Source organism: Neofelis nebulosa, chromosome 6, assembly GCF_028018385.1.
Source record: "Neofelis nebulosa isolate mNeoNeb1 chromosome 6, mNeoNeb1.pri, whole genome shotgun sequence".
In the NCBI taxonomy this organism is placed as follows: Eukaryota; Metazoa; Chordata; class Mammalia; order Carnivora; family Felidae; genus Neofelis; species Neofelis nebulosa.
In genome coordinates, this window is record NC_080787.1 from 123,976,050 (window position 1) to 123,997,456 (window position 21,407).

Genomic DNA, 21,407 nt, shown 5'->3' on the forward strand with positions numbered 1-21,407 from the left:
CTGCCCATACTCCTTGGTTCTTGAGAGGCTACTTTCTCCCCAGACAACTGAATTGACTGAATTTTTTGTTGCATCCTATTAGAATAGAAAGGAACCCTATTAGTTGGCAGGAGTCGTTCCATTTTAGTTCTGACTTCACCTGGGTGTTTTGGGCTTGGTTTTGAATTGTCCGTTTTCTGGTTTGGGCCTGTCTTCAGACAATGGTCCGGGGAATTCAGGGAGATTTTCTGGGGATAGTTAACCTGTGGTCGGCTTGTGAAACTGCTTCTTATTTGAATTAAAGCCACGTGTGCAAGGCTGTGGGCAGTGCTGGGCTCTTGTGCATACATTTGGATTTTAAGAAAGTTTAGGTAGTTTGTCTTCAATAACAATGTCAAGATAAATGGAAACAAAGCTGTGAATACTTAATGTTTTCTTTTATGTCAATCTTTCTTACTGTCAGTATAGTGTAAAAACTGCTAGAGAAATATCATATGCCTGCTACCTCATTTGGAAATTCCCATGTGGAAATTCCAAGTTAACATTTGGAAACAGATAAATATAAATAAGTCAAGCTGAAACGCATGGTGTTTTCAAATTCTACTCTTAAATGTGTAAATTAGTCTAAGTCTCTCCTCATAATCTGGTGACCTAGAAACACTTTTCAAAGTTATATTAAAGAGGTAATGTAATTAGAAAGACCCAGAACATTCTTCCCTCCAGAGATAAATATTCTCAAATCTAGAGATAAAATTAAAACATCAGCAAAATGAATTTTATTATATTAGTATTGTCCATTCCATAGAAGAAAAAATGAAACGCATGCACTTCTGTGAAAGCTTTCCCAATCCGTGCCCCCAAAGATATGTCAATACCAGATTGATATTAGGGACTGGCTAGTACTTATAATTATCCCATAGTCAATTCTACTCAAATATTTCAAAAGTCTTTTCAAATTGCTTTACAAAAGTCACTTTAAGATATTATTTTGACTATCCTACATTTAAATCATTTTTTTAAACATATTATGTACAGTTATTTGGCAAGCAAACAGTATTAAATAAAAGACTAGTGGATCTCTTTTCTACCACCTAGACATCAGTAGCTGGGGACACTACACTCTGATTATTTTTATACTTTGTCAGGCATTTTTGAAAATGTCTTACTGTTTCACATCATTAGCACAGGCCCTAGCAAAGTTCCTTACACATCTTTAAAGACTGCTAAGTTGACAGGCATTTGCTGAACCCGTCTCTATACGAATCATGAGGTCTGATTGACAAGAAAAACGACCTCTCTCTCTCTCTCTGTCTGTCTTTAATGAAGCAGCTGCCCTTCTAAGCTTGATCCCATATGGTCCTGTTTGAGAAAAGAAGGGGGAAAAATTAAAATCAGTTCTCACTAATTAGAGGAAAATTGTATGTAAATAATGGAAAGGTCTTTTCATTCTTATGGCTGACATTTCTCCCAAGGCCTTAATTGACTGTTGCGTCTAAAGGGTTACATGCTTTTTTTAAGTGGCCTGTGCTCCTGGCCAAGTACTCGCTGGGACATGCTGAGAGTAGTTTTAGAACACCAGCAGCTCTTGCTATTTTAGTCCGTGTCACTGCTTGAAGTTGTAATTAATTTGGATAATACTAAAAATCAGAATTATGGGAGTTCTGATACTTTATGAGAATAAGCTACATTCAGTCTTGCCAAGGAAGTCATGGAACATTTAGCAGAAGGGCAAAAAGACTATACAGTGACAACGACTATCTCACATAGGAGCAGACCACAGAAGCCTTGGTAGGGCTTAACTTGTCCTTGTAAGTAATTTGTGGAATATTCCATGCTTGCTAATTAACTGTTCTGCATTTAAATTGTATTTTCTATCAGTAATAATGAGTGTTGTATTTGTTTTTGTTTTTAAGTCTGAAAATTTATTCATGGACAATATTTTAGCCAATGCCAATTTTAAATCATTTTTGTATATATAAATGCTCTGTGTGCCCATACAGCACAGTATTTCATTTTTTTCTCAATTAATACTATGATTACCTCCTGCCCCAAGCTTACCATCATTGTTAGAGCTCTCTCTCTTGCTCCTGATTTCTTTTTCTTTTAATTCAGTTTTACTTGTAACAGCTGAATTTCCTAATGGGTTTTTAATATCCTTCAAACTAGAAAAAGAATATAAAAAGATTATATAAAGGAAAAGTTTGAGAAATTAATAATGATGTCTAAGATGCTGAAGTATGATCGTTTTCTGATTTGTTGGTCATTCAAATCATGAACTTTGAAAAAAAATATTTTTTCAAAGTGATCTTCAGAGCACTGGTACCTTTTTATAAGATCCCTGTGAAAACTACTCAAGAATTATACTTTTAATATGTGCCCCTATTGGGTGGATAATAGGTATTGTAATAAATTATCTTTTAGAGAGATATTTATTTGGAGTCACTACAGTTACAGGTGCATGATTAAAGGAGGTAAAATATAATTTATAGTCAGAAGTTGTGCATTTAATAGTAACCACAGGCAAGGTGCCTGGCTGGCTCAGTTGGTTAAGCATCTGACTTCGGCTCGGGTCATGATCTCATGGTTCATGAGTTCAAGCCCTGCATCGGGCTCTGTGCTGTCAGCACAGAGCCTGAAGCCTGATTCAGATTCTGGGTCTCCCTCTCTCCCTGTGCCCCTCCCCCGCTTGTGCTCTGTCTCTGTCTCTCTCTCTCAAAACAAAAATAAACATCAAAAAATTTTTATATATTGACTGTCCTCTGTACCAGCTGTTTGATTTTTGATAAATTATCTTCTTTAAACTTCAGGTTCGTCTATAAACTGAGGATAAGAAATACAATAACCTGGTCTGTAGCGTTGAAATGAGGCCCAAATAAGCATGAGAATATTAAAATGTACGTTTATAGTCTGTATAAACAATTAATCATAATATGCATCCTAGTCCATAAATGCTTTCTTGCTTAATAGCAGTAGGGGAGAAATGACAATATAAAAGAGAAAAACAGCATAAGCTAATTCATTTTTTTGTCCTTACTGATTTCTTCGTTGTTCATTTTTTTTAAATTTATTTTGGAAAACTTGATAAGCAGGAACACTACTTTATTATGACTTTAATAACTAAGCAGCAGTTGTGAGGAAGTAACATGTGCTGAATTTAAGGACTGTGTTCTGTTTTCACCTATTGCTAACTCGATAGAGTCAGATAAAAGTCCTTGTACTGCCCCAAAATAACTCTATCAAATGGAGCTGTAAGTGTGGGAAATCTAATCAACCACGTACACTGCTTCCGGATGTGGCACACTCTTCTGAATGGTCAGGAATCGTCTGTGGTGAGCACAGGTAGGGGCACGAATGTCCTGTGCCCTGTTTTCCTCCCTGGATCCTGATGGTTTTTCTGACCTTTTTTCCCCCACTGGAGATAATTTTTTTTTTTTGGTCCCTTGGGAGAAATTGTTTATTGTTTCTTGTTCCATGAATTATTTTATGGTAATTGAGTAATTTTGTGCTCCCAGAAAATTAAGGAGAGAAAGAAAGAAGAAAGAAAGAGAAAGAAAGAAAGAAAGAAAGAAAGAAAGAAAGAAAGAAAGAAAGAAAGAAAGAAAGAAAGAGGGAGGAAAGAAAGCACTGTACCAATATAATGTGTATACAATAGGCTTCAAATGAGAGGGACATTTTGAATGTGTCCTATGGATTCATGTAAAGTATTTTGGAGGATCTGATGTTTCTTTCTCCAAAATGAATTTCTATGTGGCATTAACTTGAGTTTTAGAAATACTGCACATACTTGAAAATACATGTTTTTATTTAAACCACCTTCGTTTCTCCTTTAAAAACTGATGGAAACCTCTTAATGAAAACTTGATATATTTTATTGGTAAAAATATCATCCTAAAATGTGCCTTTGAATTAATCCTTCTCCAGAATACTTTCCAGAATATAAGCAGCCCACAACTATAAGAGAAAAAAAAAAGAAATAAAAATGCTGTGGATTTAGGTTTTTGGTTGACATTGTGGCTCTTACTGCCAAACCCTGTCATGTTTATTTATTTATTTCTAAATGGTTCATTTGTATTTATGAGTTCGAATGGGCTGCCTAGATATTAACTAGATATTAAGTTTAGTCTATATTGTTTTTATGGCACATCTCATAAACGAGTGCCTTAAACACTCTTAAACAAAAAAAAAATGTAAACACCCTGTTGTTAAAAGTATATCAGCTAAAGTTTTCGATCATTTCCTTTTTTTTAAGAGTACAATCCATGTTTCTAAGTTCAATTTTCCTTTATGTACACGTTCCAACTTTATTTCCTTCAGATCACATTGCTTTGTATGCTTTCTCTCAAGCATACCTACAATACAGCCATCTGTTGTCCAAGGGGTCATTCCTACATGAGTCATGCTGTGTCAAAATTTTGAGGTTATAAATGTTCAGCTAATTGAGCGGTCTGACTAGCTGAATACTTGTAAGTGCTTTATAATATCTTTCAACACTTCAAAACCCTGGCCCACTTAAAACTCCAGAATCCCAGAGCAAATGGGACAACCCAGTCACATGGATTCCTGCTGATAAAACTGAAACGTGTTGATGAATGTCTCCGAATTTGGAGCAAAATGAATGTATTTCTACTCTTAAATATTTATGTTTGCGCTCTGTCTATTTTACGACAAAGCAAGCTGCTGGGAAGTGAAAACTTAGTCAATCGGCCAATTATTTTGAGCACTCTGTATGAAACAACGAACTTGACTTGTTCTTCTCACCTATCGGTGTTTTGGCATCATGGATGCTTACAGTTTCTAAGATCTCTCTCTCTCTCTCTCTCTCTCTCTCTCTCTCCCTCCCTCCTCCAATTACTTTCTTTTCCTTTAAGAGACTCCACAGTGGTGAGATACTGAAAATGAACACACAAATGAACGTTTCCATAACTTATAGCCAGCCCACGCCACTCAGTTGATGTTCTCCCTGAGATTTCTGGGACACTCGTATTTTCGTGGTCTCTTCTGGCTTCAAGTGCCAAAGTTCACAGGATCCCAAGTCCCCCTCTACATCACCTCCACGCTTACGGCTCTGCATCAGTGCAAACATGAAACTCAGCCCTCTTCCATGATTCCCTCAAAAAAGTGACTCTAAACCAAAATTTCTGTGTAGCTGACTTTACTGAAGTTTTGGCAAGACTAAAGTAGTTTACTTAGCAATTACACAACATTTTGAATATTGGTGATGCCTTGACTTTAAAGTATGTTGGCCTCCAGCCATACATCACATGGACCAAACGCCCCCTTTTCCTTTTTGAGGATAATTCCACTTTCTATAATCAAGCCCAAACTGAGCTGTTGAGTTTCCAAGGCACACATGAGGACTCACTAAGTGTGCTTCTAAACACCTACTTCAGGTATTACCCATATTCTGTCCTTGCCCAGTCTCTGTACAAGGAAGTGAGATATATAAAAAAATTTTACTCTACTCTCTTAAGAAATGTTCATGCCAAAATCTCTCTCTCTCTCTCTTTTTCACACACACACACACACACACACACACACACACACACACGTGAGGGCACATCACTCTCCCCATGTTCACATTCCGTACAAGGCAGAATTATGTATAGTCCATTGGGTTTTAAGTAAAAATTCCCCTTGAGTACATTTACGTTAATGTTTAAGAGCTTTTAGTTGTTGTAGATATATAATATTTCAGTGGAAACTTTCAACTTGTTCTCCAGGTTAGCCCTCGCCTATTCCTCAGACTTTATCTCATACCAGACCACACAGGCCTTCTTGCTATTCTTTGAAGGGCAAGATCATTCCTTCTACATGGCTTGTGTACCTTCCAAGCTCTGTGCTTCTGGGCAGAACTGATTCACTCGCGTGATGTACACCTTATCCCCATTTTTTTCCCTTTTAGAAGTGACCATTCGATCTATAACCACATCTTCCCACCCCCGGTCATATTACCAAATATTCTCTATAAAATTCACTGCTTTTTTTTTTTTTTTGAGAAAGAGACAGAGAGAGCAAGCAGGGAAGGGGCAGAGGGGGAGAGATTAATCTTAATCCTAAGGATTAAGAGAATCTTAATCTTCGCTAACCATGGAGCCCAGCATGGGGCTCAAACTCACGACAGTGAGATCATGACCCGAGCCAAAATCAAGACTCAGATGCTTAACCAACTGAGCCACCTAGGTGTCCCACTGTCTTATTTCTTTAAAGAAATTAATTACACTCTGAGATTATTTTGATTTTTATATTTACATATTCTCAGTTGTCTGTCTATACTTACAGACAGGGTTCTTTTCTTTTTTTAATTTATTTTTTTATTAAAAATTTTTTTTAATGTTTTTTTTTTTTTTTGAGACAGAGAGAGACAGAGTATGAGCAGGGGAGGGACAGAGAGAGAGGGAGACACAGAATCCAAAGCAGGCTCCAGGCTCTGAGCTGTCAGCACAGAGCCTGACGTGGGGCTCCAACTCATGGACCGTGAGATCATGACCTGAGTTTAAGTCAGACTCTTAACCGACTGAGCCACCCAGGTGCCCCGACAGGGTTCTTTTCTAAATTGTTTACTGCTGTATCCCCAGGACCCAGAAATGTGGGTGATACTTAGTAGGAGCTTCATATATTAAAAAAAATACTTGTGTTTATTGTTAAAAAATGAAAAAAAAATTGCTTAACAATTTTAAAAAGTATAATTTTAACATAGCTTAAAAAACATCACATTATCTGTCCCCAAATAGCTAATATTAATTGGGTAATAATTATAATTACTATAAGGAGGACTTCCTGATGCTAATTTGATGGTAAAGACCACCATCTACTATGCCTGTATTTAGAATGTAAATGTTCAAATGAAATAGTATTAGCCTGGGAATGAACACAGCCTCGTTAAAGATTAGCATCATGGAATTCTAACCCAATCCTCTCATTTAACATCTGTGGCAACTTCGACACAGAAAAACTATCTTGCCTAATATTAATGGCAAATTTAAGTCTGGAATTCAGGTTTCCTGAATCTCAAATGACTAATTTTTCCCCCTAAGCCATGTCCCCAGTCCTAATCTAAGAGGAATCAGTTACTTCATGTTTCATTTATAGAAAAAGCAGGTGAAATTAGATGATCTCTCAGCATTTGCTGTTCAATCGCTCTTTTTCTCTCTTTCCCTCTGCTCATCAATTATACTCCGCAACTCGACTGGAAGCAAGTGTCTTAAATTCTCACTCATAGTCAAGCTCCTACTCAGGGATACCTGAGTCCCTAACAGCTCTCAATGTCTATTACTCAGGGGTACTGGTGTCATCTGATTGGTTGCCGATGATACACGGCACAAGAGAACTTACAACTACTGAATCCACACAATCCACACAATCCACACAAGTAGGTAAACAGGGACGGTGGACCATTTGCATGTACTTCTCTGAAGCACTTCCCGAGTATCGAAGAATAAGGCATAGCCAATCAAATATCATGTGGTAAAGTCAATTATGATCAAACTGAAGTTAAAGTTGCATTTAGGATAAAGTTAAAATTAAAGTACCTTGGGAGGCGGGGGGCGCCTGAGTGACTCAGTTAAATGTCGGACTTCCACTCAGGTCATGGTCCCAGGGCTCCTTGAGTTGGAACCCCCAGCCAGGCTCTGTGCTGACAGCTCTGACCCTGGAGCCTGCTTAGGATTCTGGGTCTCCCCCTCTCTCTGTCCCTACCCCTCTGGTGCTCTGACTCTCTCTGTCTTGCAAAAATAAGTAAACATTAAAAAAATTGTTAAGTAATTTAGGAAGACATCATTAGGACTTTCTGGTAACCAATGTATTTGGTTTAGGATTAAATTGCTTTGCTCATCATGGGGGTTGGGGAAATTTGTCAGGTGGGTTTCCTCTGTTCTCAGTGGTAATAGTTTGTGCTTTCAAATAAAACAGCTTACTCACAAATATATGTATAAGAATCTTACAGATTAGAAATAAATCTTATTCCATGATGGAAAAGTCCTCGGATGAATCAAGTTTATCTTCCTCAATTAGATCGTTATCCAATTTATTTTAATACCTAATAAAAAATTACAAAATCTACCAGTTAGTGCAAAATTTTGTATAGTCTAGTGAAGACTTTTTTTTTTAGAAGGAACCTGGATTGAAGTACATTTTCTGAGCTATTGTGTGTGTGTGTGTGTGTGTGTGTGAATTCAGAACCTTAGTTTCTTTGCGTGTTAGGATTTTCAAAAACACTAAGGAATTTAACATTTTTTAATGTGTTACCTTTGTGCCTGAAAAAGAGTTTCCTAAATCCTTTACAAGTTCCAGGAAAAGAGGTAATGATGTATCTTATACACAGACATAATAGCTTGTTCCTTCAATCGCTTTCTGTAGTATCTGGAGCATTTGGCTAAATAGGCCTTGATCTAACCCTCAGAAACCAATAAAGAGGTCTAGACAGCAAGTGGTAGGATGGGATAAAATATTGGGGCAAGAAATCTGAGATACATTTCAGAGGAAAATACAATTGAGATTTTTATGTTTATCTGATATAGTAGTGTTGATCTGGGATCTATGGACAATCCTGGAATATTCGGCGGGGGGGTCATCCAACTCCAGAATTTTAATGTAAAATTGTCCGTGTGCAGTTGTTGGGAGGCAAGGCAAGCAACAATCCATAGTTTTCATCGTATTTGCAAAGGAGGTCTGTGAGCCAAGAAGGCATTATACTGTGTCAACACATTATCAGAGAACGAGTATTATAAAGATGGAAAACAATATTAAGTTAGCATCTCTCTTCTTCCCATCTCCAATTGTATGTGACATTTTTTCATTCTCAGACTTGGAAATTAATTTCTAGGTTAGGACGGTAAAACTGAAGTAGATGAGAATAATTTAGTGAAGATTTAGGAGAGAATCTTCAGTGAAGATTTTAAGAGAACTTAGATTGAGTAGAACGTAAGAAAATATGGTTTAGTAGAAAAGAAACCAAAAAGGTTTGGCTAGATGGTAAAATAATAATGATTTCTATATGTAGAAAAAATTAATATAGTGATAGGAAGTAACTGTTCACCTTTATTAAATTTTGCTTTCAGGGGTGCCCAGGTGGCTCTGTCAGCTCAGGTTATGACCTCACGGTTCGCGGGATCAAGCCCAACATCTGGCTCTGTGCTGACAGTGCAGGGCTTGCTTGGAATTCTCTGTCTCTCTCTCTGCCCCTCCCCCCCACATGTGCATGCTCTCTCTCTCCCTCTCTCTCAAAATCAATAAATAAACTTAAAATTTTTTGTTTGTTTGTTTTCACTGGTATTGACAGCCAGTATTTACTGAAAACTTACCCTGTGCTTTAGGTAGTGCTTAAGCCTATCTTTTTTTACATCAAGTTCTCACAACAAATCAACGAAAGAAGGAAATTTGTCCCTCCATTTTTCAGACAAGGCAACTCTAATCATCCCGGAGGATCAGGAAGGACTTCCAAGAAGAGATGGCATTTAACACTGCATTTCCAAAGAGGCTCAAAACAGCAATAGCTACCTTTTAAAATATGAAATAAGCCCATGGTAGATCTGAGAACTTATTAAATACAGGTGCAAAGAACCCTGAAATTTCACTTCTTGGTATTGCCCCCAAGAATTGCAAGCAGGGACTTAATAGATATTTGTTCACCCATGTTCATAGCAGTGTTATTCCCAATAGCCAAAAGGATGAGGGCAACCCAAGTGTCCACTGGTGGATGGATGAATAAAGTATCAATTTTTTGGATGGTATAAGGCATACAATGAGACGTTATTGTTCTTATTATTTTACATCAAGTTCATCAAGCCTTGAAGGAAGAAAATTCCTACACACAGTACCACATGGGTGAGCCCTGAGGACATCATGCTAAGTCAAACCAGTCACAAAAGGACAAATGGTGTATGATTTCCTTTGTATAAGGTATCTAGATTCATCAAATTCACAGAGACAGACAGTAGAATGTGCTTTCTAGTTGTGACAGTGGTGAGCAATGAGGACTTATTTTTTAATGGGAACAGAGTTTCAGTTTAGGAAGATAAAGATTTTGAAGATGGATGGTGGTGATGGTTACAAAACAATGTGAATGAAATTCATGCCACTGACCTGTATGCTTAAAATGATGATAACGGTAAATTGTGTATTTTGTGTATTTTATCCATGCACCTGTCTATCAAAGATATCAGAGCTTAAGTTAATTTATTTGATATTTTTGAAGCAGATTTCTGTTCCTGGTTTTTAATACATATATGTCATTAAATTCCATTCTGGATAAAGCTGGGTTAAAAATTATACGTTGGTAAAACATAGTAGTTAATAGATTTATGTATGTGAGATCAATATAAATGTTTTTCCTTAACTTCCTGGATGTTATATAACTTAATTTAAATATGCTTAAAATATTATATAGTTAACATCATGTATCTCTATTATTTATTGAGTACAGTCCACTTAGAATTTCATTATCCAAATTGAAAATGTTGTTTGACATGGTTGATGACTAGTGGCTTATGTGGTAGGAAAATATTTTACCAGGAACTCTTGGCTAGTGGGAAGGCCAATAAGATGTATTATCAACACTTTAAAATGGTGGTATATTCATAGAGTGCACAGTCTAATAGATGGCTCACAATTTGACAAATATCATTTTTTAAAAATTAAATATACTGGAATGTCTCTATAATGTTTTCCAGGGATCTGGGATTTTTTTCAGTGTTACATGATCCTCTTTGGGCCCTTAGCCAGCCCTTTAAAAAATGAACATTAGCTGTAGGAAAATGTTAAATGAAGGCATATTGTGATGAATTTCACTGTCTAGTATTTATTTTAAAGGGTTTAACCTAATATACAACACAGTGAAACTTTACTTTCTCATACATAATGTATTAAAAATGTTAGGCCCTTAGAAAACCTTTCCAACGAGTTACAGTGAATCACAAATCCATATATATACTTAGAGCTGGAATTTTTTCAGTACAGTTTATTTTTTCATAGCTGTCTTGAATGGATATTTTAAACTTAAATGGGTTCCATTTCTCCTAAAATAAAGCATCTTTAGAGGAGAGATTTTAAGAGAACAGATGAAATTTCATTACCATACATGTGGTCACACCTTGTCAGAAGTTAGGTCCTAAATTTCACTGTGATATTGATATTTGCACACATTTAAAGTGACATTATTTGGCAAAAGAACAAGTATCTAGTTTGAGTTAGTGGTGCACATGGTGATGACTAACCACGTACTACAAGGTTAAAACAATTTTTAAAATCACTTGTTAATGTGATAAGACTAGGCTCATGTTTTTCCTAGTCTCGTTTCCAGTTGGCCTTTTTGTTCAGCCCCGCCAATAGGTGAATAAATGTTTGCAATTGACAGATGTATTCTTTACTCAAATAAAAAGGACACAAGGGCAAGATATTAATTGGAAAAGATTGATTCACACCTTTGTGGACATTAATACTTTATTTTAAAATTGAGTAGTGCTTTCGGTATAATTGTACCTAGTTTGACTCTGAACCAAGGATTCCACCTACATGGATGGACTGATGGGAGTGATCTTGTGGGAAAAATCGATTTCTGAAAGCATTCTGTTCTAGAGAATAATTTTGTGTATAAAGGGGAATTTCTCTCCCTTCTCCCTATCACTCTTCCTCTTGCAACCCATCATCCCACACAAAAAAGAATCTGTCAAGTTAAATAAATTCCACTAAATTCTTAGACTTTACTTTCCTTATTATCCTCACTCTACTGTGGTGTCCTTCACAATTAATGTCTTTTAGATATGAAACTTACTAGATATTTAACAGCTTCTATTTTTATTTTTCTTAAATTTTTATGGATTGACATTGTCAATAACTCTTAACAATTATTTAAGATATTTTTGGTTTTGTCTAATCACTTGAAAAATCAAAGCTTAAAAAAAAGAAAAAGAAAAATCAAAGCTTGCCATGGTTATAGTCACTGAGGCTATGCAATATTTCCACTTATATGTTCTATTCTTCACCTCATTTTCTTCCTTCCTTTCTTCATCCCTCCCATCCTCCTAACAGAGAAAATTCTGAAATGTTTGTTAACTGCTCTGCCTCACGGGAGCTGTTTTCTGCTACATGCAAAGTCCAAGCCATGGCCAAGGAAGCAATGGAAACTCTATTCTTACTTATCCCCACCATCTGAGTAACTCCCTAAATACTGGGAACCTGCCTCTTAAATTTCACTTTCTTCTACACCTCTGAAATAGGAATTTGCCTCCTCAGCTATGCAAAATCACTATGTTCTGCTTGCACTCCAATTTCATGTGCTCAAGTTCAGAAAAGATAAGGCTCATCTCATGTTTTCCGTTCTCTCAAAAATGACAGTTGTGTACCACCTGATGCCTAAAGCTTCAAAAGTCTCTATCACAAATTTACCGATGGTTGTATTGATTAATAGTGGGGGGACAATTCTCCTAGCAATTATTGCATCGTGATCAGAATTGGAAAGTCTATAGAATTCTTAAAAATAGTTTTAGATATAATTCACAGGTCATAAAATCTGCCCTTTTAAAGTGAACATTTCAGTGGTTTCTAGAATATTCACAAAGTTTATGCAACCATAACCACTACCTAATTCCAAAGAATTTTCAGCACTGCCCCCTGCCGCCACCAAAGAAACTCATATACATTAGCAGTCACTGACCATCATTCTGTCCCCTTACCTCCTGGAAACCACTAATATACTTTTTGTTTGTATAGATTTGCCTGTTCTAGACTTTTTATGTAAATGAAACCATACAATCTACAGGTCTTTGTGAACGGTTTCTTTAATTTAGCATAATGTTACCAAGATTCATCTGTGTCACAGCATTTATTGGACTTCATTACTTTTTATTGCTGAATAATATTTCATTGAGTGGATATATCACATTATTTATTCATTAATTGATGGTCATTTGGGCTGTTTCCACTTTTTGACTACTATGAATAATGCTGCTATCAATGTGTTTGTGTTTGGTGTGGATATATGTTTTCACATATGAGTCTGGTGTGGATATATGTTTTCATTATCCCTCAGATATCTATCCAAGAGGAGCACTGCTTGGTCAAATAGCATTTCTTGGTTTAACTTTTTGAGCAACTACCAGACTGTTCTCGAAAGAAGCCAGACCACATTGGGAATTTACATTTCCACCACAGCATCAGGGTTCCAATTTCTCCACCTCTGCCCACACTTGTTATTATCTGCTTTTTAGATTACAGCCAAATGAATGGGTATGAAGTGATATCTCACTGTGGCTTTTGATTTGCATTTTTTCCTGATGGCTAATGATGTTTGAGCATTTTTTCATGTGCTTACTGACTTTTTGTATATCTTTGGAGAACTGTCTACTCAAATCCTTTGTCTATCTCTTTCTTTTTATTTAAAACAATTTTTTAGACATTTATTTATTTTTTGAGAGACAGAGAAGGACAGAACATGAGCAGGGGAGGGGCAGAGAGAGAGAGAGAGGGAATCACAGAAGCAGAAGCAGGCTCCAGGCTCTGGGCTATCAGCACAGAGCCTGAGGTGACGCTCGAACTCACCAGCCGTGAGATCATGACCTGAGCTGAAGTCAGATGCTTAACCAATTGAGCCACCCAAGGGCCCTGTTATTTGTCTATTTTTAATTGGGTTATCTTCGTTATATGTGTGTTCTAGATACAAGCTCCTATTCAGATCTGTAATTTGCAAATTCTCTCCCATTTTGGGTGTAGTCTTTTCACTTTCTTGATGGTATCACTTGAACCACAAAGTTTTAAATTTGATGATGTCCAGTTTATCTTTAATTGCTGCTGTTGTTACTCAAGCATTTGGCATCATACGTAAGAAAGTTAACACCAACGAATTCATGGTCACAAAGATTTATGCCTCTTTTCTTCTAAGACTTTATAGTTTTACAAAACTTGCATTTGGTACTTTGATCAGTTGTTAGTTAATTTTTGGTTATGGTGCAAGTTAGGCATGTAATGTCTTTCTCTTGCATGAGGTTTCTGGTTGGCCCAGCAACTTATTGAAAAGACTCCTTCTCCCCCCATGGAAATGTCTTGGCCCCTGGTTGAAAATCAACTGGCTAAAAACGTGAGGGTCTACTTCTGGACTCTCAATTCTATTCCTTTGGTCTTTATGTCTAGATTTATGCCAATACCACACTGTGTTGAGTATTGTCGCTTAACAGTAAGTTTTCAAACCAGGAACTGTGTGTCCTCCAATTTCAATAATTTTCAAGATTGTTTGGGCTATCCTGAGTCAGATACTGGTCACATGAATTTTAAGCATCAACGTCAATTTCCCAATAACAGCAATATTAAAAAGCAGTTGTAATAAAAAAAAAATTAAGTTCATCTTGAGAGAGACAGAAAGGGGCGGGGAGAGGCAGAGAGAGAGAGAATCTCAAGCAAGCTCTACACTGAAAGTGGGGCTTGAACTCACAAACCACGAGATCGTGACCTTGGCCGAAGTCAGACAATTAACTGACTGAGCCACCCATGTGCCCCAAAAGCAGTTGCAATTTTTATAGGGATTATGGTGAATCTGCAGATCAATTTAGGGACTATTGAAATCTTAACAATACTGTCTTTTAATCTAGGAATATGATGTCTTTCCATTTATTTAGGTCTTCAATTTTTTTCAACCACATTTTATACTTTTCAGTGTATGCATTTTATGTTTTTCTTTTAAGTTTATTTGTTTATTTTGGGAGAGAGCGAGCGAGTGAGCAGAGGAGGGACATAGAGAGAGAGGGAGAGAGGATTCCAAGCAGGCTCTGTGCTGCCAGCAGAGAATTAAAGGATTAAACTCACAAACCGTGAAATTATGACCTGTGCTGAAACCAAGAGTCGGACGCTTAACTGGCTGAGTCACCCAGGCGCCCCTACCTTTTGTGTTTTTTTGCTAAATGTACACCTAAGCATTTTATTTTTTTATTCTATTGTAAATAGAGTTGTCTTCCTAATTTTAGTTTTGCTTTGTTCATTGCTACCGAACAGAAATACACTTGGTTTTATGTACCGATCTTGTATACTAAAACCTTGCTGAAATTGATTATTAGCTCTGACAGTTTTTAGTGGAAACTTTAGGAATTTCTATGTATAAGATCATGTCACCTTCAAACAGATATAGTTTTACTTCTCTTTGAATCTGAATGCCTTTCATTTCACTTCTTCCCTAAGCGCCCTGGCCAGAACCTCTAGCACAACGTTGAACAGTAGTAGCATTTTAAAGTTCCGCTGCCTCCAGCCGTGTCTCCAGCCCCAGCAAAACTAACCTCTATATTTCACTCAGCAAATATGGAATTTATTCAGTAAATATGGAGCATGTACCATGTACAAGACACCAGTCTAGAGGCTGCTTCTATTCTCGTGTTCATTATAAGGCGGTGCTCTTTCTAAAACACAAATCTAATTATGACATTCTTCCATTTCAAATTTTTATTGATGGCGCCTCATTATTATTAGAAAAGGACTTCTTAACAGGGCTTACCAGATCCTGCCTTTCCTGGCATGAGTATAAATCTCCAAACTTCTTGTTCGGCTGCTTCCCTCCCGAAACTCTTATCCAGGCAAACAATTTATTTTCGTTTTTCAAAAACTGAATACGGTCGATTTTCCTTGTTTGTCGATTCTGTATTTGTGAATTCACCTACCGGCTAACCTTTCCTTGTAACTTCAAAATCAAAGTCCCAGGGTTTTGCAGTTATTTGCAGACACGCATGTGCACATAGCAGCAAAACTTGTCACCTGAAGTGCACACTCCCAGTTGAGTCTGAGCAACTGCCCTTTTTTGGGGTCCATTTAGTATGATGTTTTTTCCCATTCTTGTGCTTTTTGGTGATGATTTTGTTGCTTCAAATGGCTTCCAAGTATAGTACTGAAGTATTGTCTAGTATTCCTAAGTGCAAGAAGGCTGTGATGGGCCTTGTGGAGAAGATATGTGGGCTAGATGAGCTGTATCGAGGCATGGGTTACAGTGGTGTTGGCTGAGTTCAATGCTAATGAATCAATAATACATATTGAAGCGGTGTCTTTAAACAGAAATACACATAAAACAGGGTTATATATCGTTCAGCAGATGAAAGTATTGTGACCAGGCTTGTGGGAGCCTAACCTTGTATTTTCCCAAGGGATGAAGATTCACTAGTTGTTAATTAAAAGTTTGAAGGGACTTCTTAGAACATAAGTTCGGCAAATAACAATAATAATGACAGTTATAAAAATAGCTAGTGTTTACTGAGTGTCAACTATGTTCCAGGTACTATGCTAAATCATTTATAGGAATTAACTTGTTTAATCCCCATTATCTCATTTAATTCCTGAGGTAGATAATGACTCCATTTTTTACATGAGATAACTGAGCCTGAAGGGTTGTTGGCAGGTGTCCCCATAAGCCTATTTTTCCCCCTGGTACACTGTATTCAGAGCCTGGGTATTACAAGTATTTCTTCAATGATAAATTAGCATTCTATTCTATTTGAATTGGTACGTACAGTCTTTAATATGTTTCTTGGTTATTTTCATTTTGTTCTTTAATAATAATAAGGGGAAGAAAGCCGTAACTTACTAGAACTATCTCTGATCCAGGCTAATCACTGGCATGTTTAGCAATTTCTGTGTTCAGTTGTGCCATTTTAGAAATCCAGAATTGTTCTTCATTCTAGAATATGTGAGGAGTATCTCTTTGGGGGGAACAGTGATAATTAAGTATCTGACTGCGTTCTTGATGATATTGAAAGTGGCAGGCTTCCTCAAAAGATGTTTGTTTTCTCCATCTGTAAGTTAGGGGAACTTTGTTATTATTATTTTTTTTAATGTTTATTTATTTTTGAGACAAAGAGACAGAGCACAAGTCAGGGAGGGACAGAGAGAGTGGGAGACAGAATCTGAAGCAGGCTCCAGGCTCTGAGCTGTCAGCCCAGAGCCTGATGCAGGGCTTAAGCCCACAAACTGCAAGATCATGACCTGAGCTGAAGTTGGTCATTTAACTAACTGAGCCACCCCAGGCGCCCCTAAATTAGGGGAATTTTTAAGCTCGTTTTCGATGCTGTAATTCTTTACAAAATTTTTTTTTCTTATTAAATATCAGGGGAACAAAAATTCATGGAATATGTTAATTTTCAATAATTTCCCATTAATATTTCAATCATTTGAAGCACTGTCCAAATAACGTAATGAAGAGGGGCGCCTGGGTGGCGCAGTCGGTTAAGCCTCCGACTTCAGCCAGGTCACGATCTCGCGGTCAGTGAGTTCGAGCCCCGCGTCAGGCTCTGGGCTGATGGCTCGGAGCCTGGAGCCTGTTTCCGATTCTGTCTCCCTCTCTCTCTGCCCCTCCCCCGTTCATGCTCTGTCTCTCTCTGTCCCAAAAATAAATAAAACACGTTGAAAAAAAAATTTTTTAAAAAAACAAATAACGTAATGAAGAATCATTTTAATTTTATTGATAAAGAAAACATAAAGGTTAGGTAACCTTCTGAAAGCATTGGATATACATATAAATGATGCCAAGTTCTCTTCACGAACCTAGATTTACACCGCATTATTCCCTTATGGTATTCATGTAACATCACACAAAATGTCATGAGATGGAATTACAGGGTTCAATTAGCACTGGAATTATTTATCTATAAGTCTTCTGTGATTTGTGATGGAGAATATGAGGGTTACTTAAAGGGGAATATTATGACAAGTCTCAAAAGGAAAAATGCCTTGAAAACCGGAACGAAAAAAAGGACAATATTCAAAGCATAATTTTATTTCTCACTTAGAATTCTGTTCCAGAGCTCTATTGATTGCAATTACAGATACCTATAGAGTTTCTGGGGTAGGGGCTATTCCCGAAGAATGCTTCTAAGACTCAGGGCCGGGTTAGCCTAGGAAAGGTGGACCAGCCCTTTTCAAAATAATATGAAGTCCTCAAACAAACATCAATTGATCAGACTTCACTTCCTAAATTTAAAACAGCCTATTGATTTAAGGATATATGTTCTATTTCGAACTATGAGGAGCCAGGGTACCTTCTTTTAAAAATGGGGAAATTGGCTGTAGGAAGGAAAAAGGAATCACAGGATTAAAACCCTATGGGGATCAAGCAACATTTTTGTTGAAAGACAAAAGCAAAGTTTTTACCGCCCAGAGGAACAGATCATCAGAAAAGGAAGAAGCTGAATACCTCCAGTTGACTTTGTAGATCTTTGTTTGAGGCCATCTTTCCTATCCCTGACAAAAAAAAAAAAGAGAGAAAGGAATCCACTGAGATTGAGAGTTACAGTGGGAAGTGTAATCTTTATTGCAACCCAAGGGAATAAATGATCCCAGAAAAATGAGATGAAAACAAGTGGCTTCTCTACTACATGTTCTCCCTGTAGAAACAGTGCCGTTTCAACACGTAGACAAAAATAAACACCATAAGGGTTCCATTACAAGGGCTCAATATTCGCATAGTGATACTGTTAAACACACAGGGAAAAGTCAACATTTTAAACTGGTATTAGATACATCGAATAGAATTTAAAGTGCAGGATATTTTATACTATTTTATTTATTTCTCAATTCTCTACCATGTTTTTAACTCATCAGCATGATTTCTAAAGCACATATTCTATTTGGGGTCCAGACCATCTCTTTTATTTAAAATTTTTATAATTTATATTTTGGCCGTAATTTCAAATTGTTGGAGGCATTTATGCTGGCGACTGCTGTTTCGATAGTCCATATTCTTATAGGTTTGAAGAGAAGGACCTAATAATGATATATGATGATGATGAATTCATCAAGTTTTCACAGAATAAGTGAATGAATGAATACAGAAAATTATTTTCCCTAAATAAAATTATCTCTGAGAAAACATTATTAATTGAAGCCCTTGTATTTAGTATTGGAACGCTTCTAAATTGTATTTCATGTATAAAATCACACGGTCTTACTGGTAACATTTACTGTCTGAAGTCCATACAGAATGAATGTTCTGTGTGGGTTGAATCCCACTTCCTTCCTTCCATTTTCAGCCTTAGTGAATTGTAAATGAAGAACTAAGAAAGAAACACTGTGTAAGACCACCAAGGCTTACAAGGAGAAAGGTATACTGTTCCGAATTATTAGTGAAAGTTTAATTCAATTCTATGTCACTTGGAATAACATCAACATTATTTTCGATTAGGCCTAGCCCTGGGCAAATTGTGAAATAAGAGAAGTGTGTTTTCAGGTCCTACCCTCCAGCTTTCCATTTTATATCCCAGAATCTCTTTCTCTCTTCCTTTGTCTGCTTGCACGTTCCCTGATCCAGGCCCTTTAAAGTATCCACAGCTGCCTCCTAAATGCAGCTGTACCCACACCAGCTCTCCCTCTGGGCCTACTGTGTTCACAAGTCTTTCAGATTCTCTGCCACCTTCCCATCCATATCAAAACTTTCTTGACTTTGGTTTCATCCTGTCAAGTCTCCACTGCCTGCTTTTTAAGGAGATTGCTAACTATTCTAATAAATGCAACCTAACTGATGTGATACTCAGATTCATGTATTACGGAAGAAATCTTCCTTCACCCATTTTTAGAAATTATTTTACTGAAGAAATAAGATAAATTCAGAAAAAAAGCACATTAGTCGTAAGTGTGCAATTCAATGAAGGTGAACACACATGTAACCAGCACCCAGATCAAAAAATAGGACATTATCAACAGCCCAAAACCCTTTTACTGAACACTGTATAGCCCCAAGACTCTACACTATTCTGACTTGGAATAAATACGGCATCAATACTGTCCATTTTGTACTTTACTTGAATGGAATCATACCACATGCAGTCTTTCGTATCTGGCTTCTTTCATTGCACATTATGCCTATGAAATTCCTCTATATTGTTGCACGTGTTTGTGAATCATTTTCATCGTGTATGTAATATTCCATTGTGTGAAAGTACCACAATTTATTCATTCTACTGTCGATCGGCATTTGGGTAGCTTCCGGTTTGGATATTATGAATTGTGCAGTGAATATTCTTCACATGCTTTTTTGTTTGTTGATTTTGTTTCGGTTTTTGGTGAACATACCTTTGTGTTCCTGGTGGATATAGACTCGGAGTGGAATTGCTGAGTCATGGAGTACACATATATTCAGCTTTAGTAGGGATTCAAAATTTTTTCAAAATGGTTAACCAATATATAATACTCTCTGCACAGGAGTTTGGCTTTTTCCCATATCTTCCCCAACCCTTGGCATTACTTCCTTTTTACTCTTAGTTATTCTTGTGTATCTCACCATAATTTTAATTTGCATTATAACAATGAAATTGAGCATCTTCTCATGTATTGATTGGTTTTCTATACACCATCTTTTGAGAAGCACATATTAAAGACTGTTGTCTGGTTTTCTATGATTGTCTTTTTCTTGCTGATTTATAGAAATAGTTATATTTGAGAAAGGAGTTCCAATCCTGGGAGCATGGAGGCAAGCAAGGTGTAGAAAGCCTGGGCAAGATGCCTATACATAGGGTTCTTTCTATTTGTCTCAGCCTTCTAGTGTAACTTTCTTGGTAACACAGGAATACAACTCTTGTCTCTAGCTACATAGACCATCCGAAACAATACCTTAGGAAAGGGATGACATTTACCATCCAAGTTACACATTAATGCTATTTTTCATCTTAAATTGGGGCTGAGAAAACCCTTATTTGAAGTCAAGATTCTGCCGAGCTGACATCAAATATCAAAACCCCAATGGAAAAAAAATGCAGAGAATGAGAACAAGTGAGGGTGAAATGGAAGAAACCTAGCCTTAGCCGTGTGTCTCTCAGCCATAGATGCCACTGTGATAATGTTATCCCACACATATGGTCACAGTAGCTGAAAGGACAGCATCACTGAAAGGCACCCGGAATTAACTAGCCCACAGTATTTGAACCAACCTGAGGAATTTTCTCATCAGTGCTTCTCCTACGAGAACTCAAGCAGCGATGCAGAGGATAACAATAATGCCAAGTTACTAATGCTGTCAGCTGGATTTTCCATTTTCTCTGAAATTTCTTACCTAGTAACAGGTCTACTCTAAGTTCTGAGGTTTGGCAATGATGTCTTAATTCAATTTGTATAATGGTGAACCCCTCGGTCTGCTTGGAAAGTTACACACACATCTTGGTTACTGACAATTTCAGTTTAGCCTGAATATATTTTTCCATGACTCCATAAATGCCACAGAAAGTAACCATCTTTTGTTTTCATTTTGGTCTGTTTTCTTTTCCCCAATGGTAGGTGCCAACCAACACCCTTCAACTATAGTGAGCTCTCTGCCAGGGTTGTTTGACAATCCATACCCATAGTCTCATTAACCTGCATTTGAATCTCTGCTGTGCTCAGCAGATTGAGTTAGACTAAGTGACTTGACCTTTTTAAGCCTTCGTTTTCTTATCTGTAAAATGGACTAAAAATAGTAGCTACCTTCCAGAGTTGTCAGGATT

General features: G+C 37.0%; 1 protein-coding gene across 1 annotated transcript in view; it reads left to right on the top strand.

Annotated features, from left to right (window-relative positions):
• The first annotated feature begins 1,556 nt into the window (after positions 1-1,556).
• Positions 1,557-21,407, top strand: part of EYA4 (EYA transcriptional coactivator and phosphatase 4) — a 318,259-nt gene continuing 298,408 nt past the window's right edge. The window contains exon 1 of the mRNA XM_058735321.1: positions 1,557-1,787. The gene's annotated coding sequence lies outside the window, so the exon portion shown is untranslated. The remainder of the gene's footprint in view (positions 1,788-21,407) is intronic.